Source organism: Ursus arctos, chromosome X (assembly GCF_023065955.2).
Source record: "Ursus arctos isolate Adak ecotype North America chromosome X, UrsArc2.0, whole genome shotgun sequence".
NCBI lineage: Eukaryota > Metazoa > Chordata > Mammalia > Carnivora > Ursidae > Ursus > Ursus arctos.
This window is the reverse complement of record NC_079873.1, coordinates 63,058,595-63,068,553: the sequence shown is the minus strand read 5'-3', so window position 1 is coordinate 63,068,553 and position 9,959 is coordinate 63,058,595.

Below are 9,959 nucleotides of genomic sequence, written 5' to 3'. Positions count from 1 at the left end.
TGGAAAACAGTGTGGAGGTCCCTTAAAACGTTAAAAATTGAGCTACCCAATGATCCAGGCATTGCCCTACTGGGTATTTACCCCCAAAGATACAGACATAGTTAAGAGAAGGGCCATATGCACCCCAATGTTCATAGCAGCATTGTCCACAATAGATAAATTGTGGAAGGAGCAGAGATGCCCTTCAACAGATGCCTGGATTAAGACTCTGTGGTCCATATATACAATGGAATATTACTCAGCCATCAGAAAGAATGATTACACAACATTTGCAGCAACGTGGATGGGACTGGAGGAGATAATGCTAAGTGAAATAAGTCAAGCAGAGAAACACAATTATCATATGGTTTCACTCATTTATGCAACATAAGAAATAGGAAGATTGGTAGGAGAAGGAAGGGAAGAATGAAGGGGGGGTTAACAGAAGGGGAATGAACCATCAGAGATTGTGGACTCTGGGAAACAAATTGAGGGCTTCAGAGGGGAGCGAGTTGGGGGATTGGGATAGGCCAGTGATGGGTACTAAGGAGGGCACGTATTGCATGGTGCACTGGGTGTTATATGCAAATAATATATCCTGGAACATTACATCAGAAACTAAGGATATACTGTACGGTGACTAACATAAGATAATACAAAATTATTATAAAAAAAATAACAATAATAGGGGACTTGAACCCTTCACTTACATGCAATCCAGTGATATGTCACACATGTAATTCTAGTATACAAGTTAAACATATCATAATAAAAAAATAATGTTAAAGAACAAAAGCATTAAAAATAGCCCTAGGTACAATAATTTGCTGACGGGTGCACAATATAAAAACTGACATCAAAAACATAAAATGTGAGGGGAAGAAAATGTTCATGTGTCATGTATCTGTTATGCCATTAATATCCATACTATGTAAAGAACTCCTACAACTCAACAACAAAACAACCAAATTCAAAATGGGCAAAGGACATATATAAACACATCTCCAAAGAAGATATACAAATATCCTATAATCATATAAAAGATGCTCAACTAGTCACTAGGGAAATGCAAATCCAGACCACAATGAGATACCTCATTACACACATTAAAATTACTTCTATCAAGAAGAAGAAGAAGAAGAAGAGGAAGAAGAAGAAAGAAGAAGAAGAAGGAGAAGGAGAAGGAGAAGGAGAAGAAGAAGAAGAAGAAGAAGAAGAAGAAGAAAGAAGAAGAAGAAGAAGAAGAAGAAGAAGAAGAAGAAGAAGAAGAAGAAGAAGAAGAAGAAGAAAAAGAAGAAGATAATCATGGGTGTTGGCAAGGATGTGGAGAAACTGGAACCACTGTGAATTACTGATGGGAATGCAAAATGGGGTAGCCACTGTGGAAAACAGTATTGTCATTCTTCTAAAAATTAAAAATTGAATTACCATATGATCCAGAAATTCTTCTTCTAGGTATGTATCCTATAATTCTTTAAAATAATTTAAATCAGGAGTTTGAACAGATATTTATACAATGTTCACAGCAGAATTATTCACAATAGCCAAAAGGTAGAAACAACCTTTTTTTAAATATTACGTGTAAAGAAATACTAATAAGCATATGGAACTATTATGCTAAGCAGATATTAAAGGACAAATACTGCATGACTCCATTTATATGAAAACCTAAAATACGCAAATTTATAGACACAGAAAGTAGAATAGTGTTACCCAGGGGCTGGCAGAAAGAGAAATAGGGAACTATTATTTAATGGGATGAGATTGATAGTAGCAATGGTTACACAACAATATGAATGTACTTAATGTTACTAACCTAAACACTTTAAAATAATAAATTTTATGTTATGTGTGATTTTATCACAATAAAAATAAGTATAAATATTTTCAAACATCTTTTTGACCTAAATTTACAAATACCTATATTATTCTAGACACTACACTAGATAAGTCATTGATCACGGATGATAAGTATTATGAGTGTACAACTTGGGTTCCAAGTAAGATTCTATCACTAATCAACTCTGAATTTGTGTAAATAATTTCTCCTCCATGGACTTTAGGTTTTTATCTGTAAAATAAAGGAGTTTAATTAAGTAAAATCTTAATTTACATTAGAATCATTTAGGGTATTTGTTAAAATGTTCATTACTTGGCCTCACTTGAGAGATTATGTTCATTGATTTGAGAAAAGAGATATTTAAAATGAATTTTAAACAAGTACTACCCAATTATAGTACAGGTAGGCTATAGGCCACTTTGAGAAATACTCTACCAGAATACATCAGAATTCTTTTAGCTCTAAAATCATATGAATCAATTTAATCCACTGTTTGTTCACAGTTTCTGAAATTTTCCCATCAACCATTTCTATTCTTTAGAGTGTTATCTCTAGTTTGTACCCTGTTATCACCATTAATATATTCATATTCATTAGCATGGATTATTTCACCAGATTAAATGAGCTTTCAAGATTTGGCACTGAGATAATGAGGCAGCTCAGGGGGCATATGACAAGTGCCATACAAAAAGGCAATGTATATCTGGAAAACAGAAAACAACAGGGAAGATTGGAAGGCCTAGGTTTTAAGAAAGAAATGATTTATTAGGTCTTTCCCCGTCCATCTGGTCTGGGTGAGTTAGCTATAAAAAGTTATTGAAAACCCAGCGCATTTGATGTTTTCCACCAAAATAACTGAAAAACTGTGACATAACAACTAAAGACAGAATATGTGTTAAGGGCAGAGCTGAGTTTTTAGGGATCTGGAAGTTGAAATACCTTGAAGACAATGCTTCCAATCTAGTTCTCAGAACAATGAGATCCACTGAAAGGTTTCTGTGAAATTTTCAGAGAGGGAAATTGCCTTTGGTGAGCTAGGTAGGCCAAGAAAAACTAGCTCTTATTTGAATACACAATTATTAATCTTATTTAGCTGAAAACAGAGTTAACAGTCTTAATAGTTTCGACAGGTCTTAAGTTATTCTCTATATATGGGCAGGGCCTTTCTTGTCATCTTCAGACAAAGTCAACTAACAGCAAATATTTCTTTCTTAGATCACTGGTTGGGTTGTGGTGTGTGGGGGCAAGAGACAGAAAGCAAAAAAAAAAAAGGAGGGTAGGAAGGAAGAAGGGAAGGAAGGGAGGGAGAGAGGGGGGATGGAAGGAAGGAAGGAAAGAAGGAAGAAAAAAAAGATTTTTAAGTGGTAAAGGGGTTGAGTGAGATGCTTTTATTTATTATGTATTTTTTTTCTATTTCTCAAGAGGAAGGGAACATACATTTCCATGCCAAAGCATCTCACAGAAATTACCTCATCTACTCCACGATAACCCTAAGAGAAAATGATGCATCAGAAGGGGAAGTGTGAAGGGCATTGTTGAGTTTGAGTTTGAAAATTGTGGAAAGGAGTGATCTAGGATGTACCCAGAAATGTAACGTGAAGGGGGGAGAGTTAGAGTTAAACTCACTATTTCTATACATTTGTGAATAGAAGCAGTGAGTTTAACCTTAACCTGAAAGAGTTGTTACTATTTTCATTTGATGGATGAGGGTTTTGAAGACATTGTTAATAAGTGTCAATGAGAAGATTCAATCTTATTCAGTTTTTTTCCAAAGTCACTGGTCTTTCATCTTTTCAATATGTATTTTTTAATTTGTTCTCAAAATTTGTTAGGAAATTTCTTCTGGACACTGAGCCTAGGCTCTTGGGCTCATATAATTTGCAGGAGCTAATATTTGGCCATGAGTCCCGTCACTACTCTACTTGAAACCTGAAAATGAAATTACTTCATTTAAACCTATGGAATAGTGGTTCTCAAATACCAATTAATAATAACATTTTCACAGAAATGAGAAAAATATAAATAATACATTTTCACAAGGCTAAATGTATTCCATTTAAACATTTTTTTTTTATTCCAAGCTTGGATTCTTACTTTAAATAAGGGTGGGAGATTAAAATGTCCTTTTTAGGGGCACCTGGTGGCTCAGTTGGTTAAGTGTCTGCCTTTGGCTCAGGTCATGATCTCAGGGTTTTGGGATCAAGTCCTATATCGGACTCCTTGTTCAGAGGGGAGTCTGCTTCTCCTTCTCCCTTTGCTCCTCTCCCCTGCTCATTCTCTCTCTCTCAAAAATACATAAATAAAATCTTTTAAAAAATAAAATAAAGTCCTTTTTAAAAATGAAATAATGGTAACAGTAGATGTATTGGCGATTTGCTTTAATGCATTTGGAAAAAAATCTATGTCAGTCCCTCCTATTTTTTTTTCTGTATGAAATATTTTCTGTACTGTGAAATACACGTCTATTGTGATAACAACCCTTGTTGTGATAACCTATTTGGTACATTCTAGGGATTTGAGAACCCTTAATTAAGAAGGAAATCAGAGGCAAACCAAGTAGCACTTTGTCTTTCTTCTCCCTAAACTGTTAAAAGGTTCTTACTCATTTCAGTACAAGGCACTAATCTTGACATAAAACACTAAGTTCTGAAATGCCTGTCTTTGTGAGCACCACACTGGGTAATTTTGCAATGTTTTACAATCTAGAGCAAATTTGTGATTTTCTTAACCAGTGAGGCCTTAGAAGACAAGAATATATTTACCCTCATATGTCATGGGATAGAGAAGACCTTCAGTAAAATTTCTGATTATACAGGTGATACAGATAATTTCATAAAACCACAAAATGTTAAGACTATAAGGGTCCTTACAAATCATAATCCAATAGCCTGAGTTTACACATGAAGATACTGAAGCCCTAAAGATAATTAGTTGGGTTTTCTAAGGATAAATAATAAAGCTGTTGTTTGTTATAATAGCAGTTCAGAAAGATTAATGTATTTGTCCAACAAGAAGTATTTTATCAAAGATAATTTGAGTGTAGATGACAGTTTAAAGGCTTTTTCTAAATTTTCGTTTACTTTGCTGTGAAAGGGAGAGCAGTTAAAAAGAAAAGCCTTGGCCTAATTTGTTCAGATAAGCCTGTTTCTTACTACAGCAATTTAGATAACTGGGACAAATCTCAATTTTTGCTTGGACTAGAAGAATAAATATAATGAGGTTATCCCTCAATAACCTACTTAAATGACATTTTTCTTAACCTCATTGAAACTCATGCTTCTCTTTAATAAATAGACAAAGCAGTCTCATGTCCTTCTCTAATTTTATTTATTTATTTATTTATTTTATCATGTTCAATTAGCTAGCATATAGTACATCATTAGTTTTTGATGTAGTTTTCAATGATTCATTAATTGCATAAAGATTAAAAATAGATTAAATATTATGAATAAATGCATAAATAAAAGGTATAATGCTTTTAGAGTAAAATATATTTCACCTTGAAAATTAAACATATAATTATGTCTATAGATAGTTAACTTTTAGCATACATTATTTAGATGATAAAATCCAGTGTCCAGCTATTATCTGGCACTAGTTGGTACTCAAAAAATATTTGTTAACAAGTGGATGAATAATAAAATAATGACAGAAGAAACCAGATTAAGATGGACTGAGAAGTGGGAGGTAAAGATGTGGAGACAACATCATTAAGCTGAATTTGTCATTATTTTCTTCATATCCCCAGTGCCTAATACAAAGCATGCTACATGGTACCCAATCAATATTTAACTATTTAATTACCATAAGTATTAAAACAAGTAAATTTCCATAACTTTGTTATTCTAGCTAATGTTGAAGATACAGCATATTGTAGATCACCTTAAACATCAAGTCTATTGCTTTGTTTCATTTTCATAGAGAAAGAAGAAAGAACAGTTTTGCAAATGATTTATATTAAATATATTTTATTATTATAAATGCCTTTTCTAAATATTTAATCTTCTCTAGTGGTTCTAATGATCCTTACTTCTCTAATTTCTCAAACCACTTCTCTTCCCCTACTTTTTCATAGCATACAACCAAAGTTGTCAGTTGATATAGAATAGTAGAATGCTGTGTAACTGAGTTAAACTTATTTACTTTCATTTCTATTCATCCATTATATATATATATATATATATATATATATATATATATATCCATTCAATGTATATATCAATATATAATTAAGATATATTTGACATACAACATTATATAAATTTAAGGTGTAACACATATTGATTTGATACATTTATATTGCGATATGATCATAATTGTAGCATTAGGTAATACCTTTGTTACATCACACAATTACTGTTTCTTCTTGTGGTTAAGAACAATTAAGACTTAGTCTCTTAGCAAGGTTAATGTTTATAATACATTTTTGTTGTCTATAACCCCCTTATTGTGTATTAGCTCTCCAGGACTGATTTATCTACTAGTTGCAAGTATGTACCCTTAAACACCATCTCTCCTATTCCCCAACCCCCAGTCTCTGATTCTACCATTTTACTATCCGACTTTGTGTGTTTGATTTTTGTCTTTTTTAGATTCTACATATAAAAGACACTATATAGTATTTGTATTTCTCTGTCTGACTTATTTCACTTAGTATTATGTCCTCAAGGTCCATCCATGTTGTTGCAAATGGCAGAATTTCTATTTTTTCACAGTTGAATAGTATTACATTGGGTATACATACTACCTCTTCTTTATCAATTCAACCACTGATGGAGACAGGTTGTTTCCAGATCTCAGTTCTTCTATATAATGGTACAATAAACATGGGAGTGCATATGTCTCTTCAATCATGTGTTTTTATTTTCTTTGGGTGTAAATCCAGTAGTGTAATTGCTGGGTCATATGACAGTTCTATATCTAATTTTTTGAGGAAACACCATACTGTTCTCTATAGTGGCTGAACCAGTTTACAATCTGACCAACTTTGCACAAATATTCCCTTTTCACTACTTCCTCACCAACATTTTTTATTTCTTGTCTTCTTGATGATTGTCATTTACAAGTGTGAGGTGATAGCACATCCTGATTATAATTAGCACTTCCTTGATGATTAGCAGTGTTGAGCACCTTTTCATGTACCTGTTAGCTATTTGGATGTCTTCTTTCAAAAAATGTCTATTTAGTTCCTCTGCCAATTTTTTAAATCTGACTGTTTGGGGGTTTCTTGTTGTTGTTATTGAGTTGTAAGTGTTCTTTATAAATTTTGGATATTAGCCCCTTATCTGATACATGACACAGTTTGCCAAAATACCCCGCTACAGACAGGGCACAGACTGGGAGCAGCAGGGAAAGGACTTTAGGTCTGACAGGATCCAGGAGCTGTGGGTGTGCTTGTGCAAACTGGGAGTGACTCGTGGTTTTAGAAGCAAAAAGGGCAGAGACATGCCCAGCCCTGAGATCCACTTCTGGGTGTGTTGCTGCGGGGCCCACAACCGAGGAGGCTGTGGGTTATAGCAGCACAGACAGAAACAGAGACTGTGTGTCCTGGAGAACTTAGTGAAGAGCAGACTGCGATGTTTCTGTTCTGAGACAGGTTTGGATGTGGTCACTTCTGCTCTGACTTTCAGAAGAGATATGGAAAGCTGCCAGGGAAAGCCACCAGAGAACAAAAGCCCAAAAAAACAATTTTCACTGAGTAACCCATATCCCAACAGGGGGCAGGACAACTCTGCCCAAGCAGGGTTGCCTAAGTAACAGCACGGTAGGCCCCTCCCCCAGAAGACAGACTGGAAGAACAAGAGGACAGCAACCCTAAGGTCCCTATAAAACAGGTGCATCTTGCTGGGGTCGTGGTTAATACTTGACTTTGTACATTCCCTCAACCAACCCTCAACAGAATGACTAAGAGGAGGAACCCCCAACAAAGAAAAGAATCAGAGACTGTGGCCTCAGCCACAGAACTAATGGCTATAGATATAAGCAAGATGTAAGAAATAAACGTCAGAGTAACAATTATGAGGTCAATATCTAGGCTTGAGAAAAATATTAGCAATAATATAGAATCTCTAAGGTCAGAAATGAGATCTAATCAGGCCGAACTTAAAAATGCTATGAATGAAATGCAGTCTAAGCTGGATACTCTGACTGCCAGAGTAAATGAGGCAGAAGAATGAATTAGTGAGCTAGAAGATAAGATGACAAAAAAAAAGGAAACGAAGGATGCCCGGGAAAACCAGACTAAAGTGCAAGAGATCAGACAGAGAGAGATTAATGACTTAATGAAATATTCCAATGTCAGAATTATTGGGATCCCAAAGCAGGTGGAGAGAAGGAGAGGACTAGAATATATATTTGAGCAAATTGTAGCTGAGAACTTCCCTAATCTGGGGAAGGAAACAAGCATTCATGTGCAAGAGGCAGAGAGGACCCCTCTAAGATCAATGAGAATAGACTGATGCACAGACATATAATAGTACAATTCTCAAATCATAGATCCAAAGAAACGATCTTAAAAGTGGCTACAGAGGGAGGAACATCAGAATAACGTCAGACCAGTCCACAGAGAACTGGCATGCCAGAAAGGGCTGGAAAAATATATTCAGGGTACTAAATGAGAAGAACATGCAGCCAAGGATACTTAACCCCGCAAGGCTGTTATTCAGAATGGATGGAGAAACAAGGAGCTTCCAAGACTGGCAGAAACTGAAAGAATATGTGCCCACCAAGCAAGCACTGCAAGAAATGTTAGGGGGGTTCTATCAAAGAAGAAAGACCCCAAGAGTAATATAGACCATAAATTTACAGAGACAATCTATAAAAACAAGGACTTCACAGGCAACATGATGGCAATAAAATTGTATTTTTCAATAATCACTCTCAATGTGAATGGCCTAGATACTCCCATGAAATGGCACAGGATTGCAGACTGGACAAAAAGACATGACCCAACCATATGCTGTCTACAAGAGACTCATTTTGAACCTAGAGATACATCCAGACTGAAAGTGAGGGGATGAAGAACTATTTTTCATGTCAGTGGACCTCAAAAGAAAGTGGGGATAGCAATTCTCATATGAGACAAATTAGATTTTAACCTAAAGACTGTAGTAAGAGATGCAAAATGACATTATATCATTTTTAAAGGGTCTATTCAACAGGAAGTTCTAACAACTGTAAATTTCTATGCCCCCAACATGGGAGCAGCCACCTACATAAGCCAACTCTTAACCAAAATAAAGAAACATATAGACAATAATACTTTAATAGTAGGAAAACTCAACACTGCACTCTCAGCAGTAGACAGATCATCTAAGCAGAAGATCAACAAAGAAACAAGAGCTTTGAATGACACACTGGACCAGATGGACTTCATAGATAAAGAACATTCACCTTGAAACAACAGAATACTCTTTCTTCTTGAGTGCACATGGAACTTTTTCCAGAATAGACCACATGCCGGGTCACCAATCAGGTCTCAACTGAAATCAAAAGATTGAAATTATTCCCTGCACATTTTCAGACCACAATGCTTTGAAACGGAAAGTCAATCACAAGAAAACATTTGGAAGGAATTCAAACACTTGGAAGCTAAAGACCACCTGCTTAAGAATGTTTGGGTCAACCAGAAAATTAAAGAAGAACTTAAAAAACTCATGGAAACCAATGAGAATGAAAACACATCAGTCCAAAACCAATGAGATACTGCAAAGGCAGTCCTAAGGCTGAAATACTTAGCCATCCAAGCTTCACTGAAAGAAAATAGAAAAAATCCCAAATTCATAAACTAACCTTCACCTTAAAGGAACTGGTGAAAGAACAACAAATAAAACTCAAATCAAGCAGAAGAAGAGAAATAATAAAGATTAGATCAGAGATCAATGAATTAGAAACCAGAAACACAATAGAGCAGCAGATCAATGAAACACGAAGCTGGTTCTTTGAAAAAAATTAATAAGATTGATAAACCACTGGCTAGACTTATCCAAAAGACAAGAGAAAGGACCCAAATTAATAAAATTATGAATGAAAGGGGAGAGATCATGACTAACACCAAGAAAATATAAACAATTATTAGAAATTATTAAAGCAGCTATATGCCAATAAATAAAGCAACCTGGAAGAAATAGATGCCTTCCTG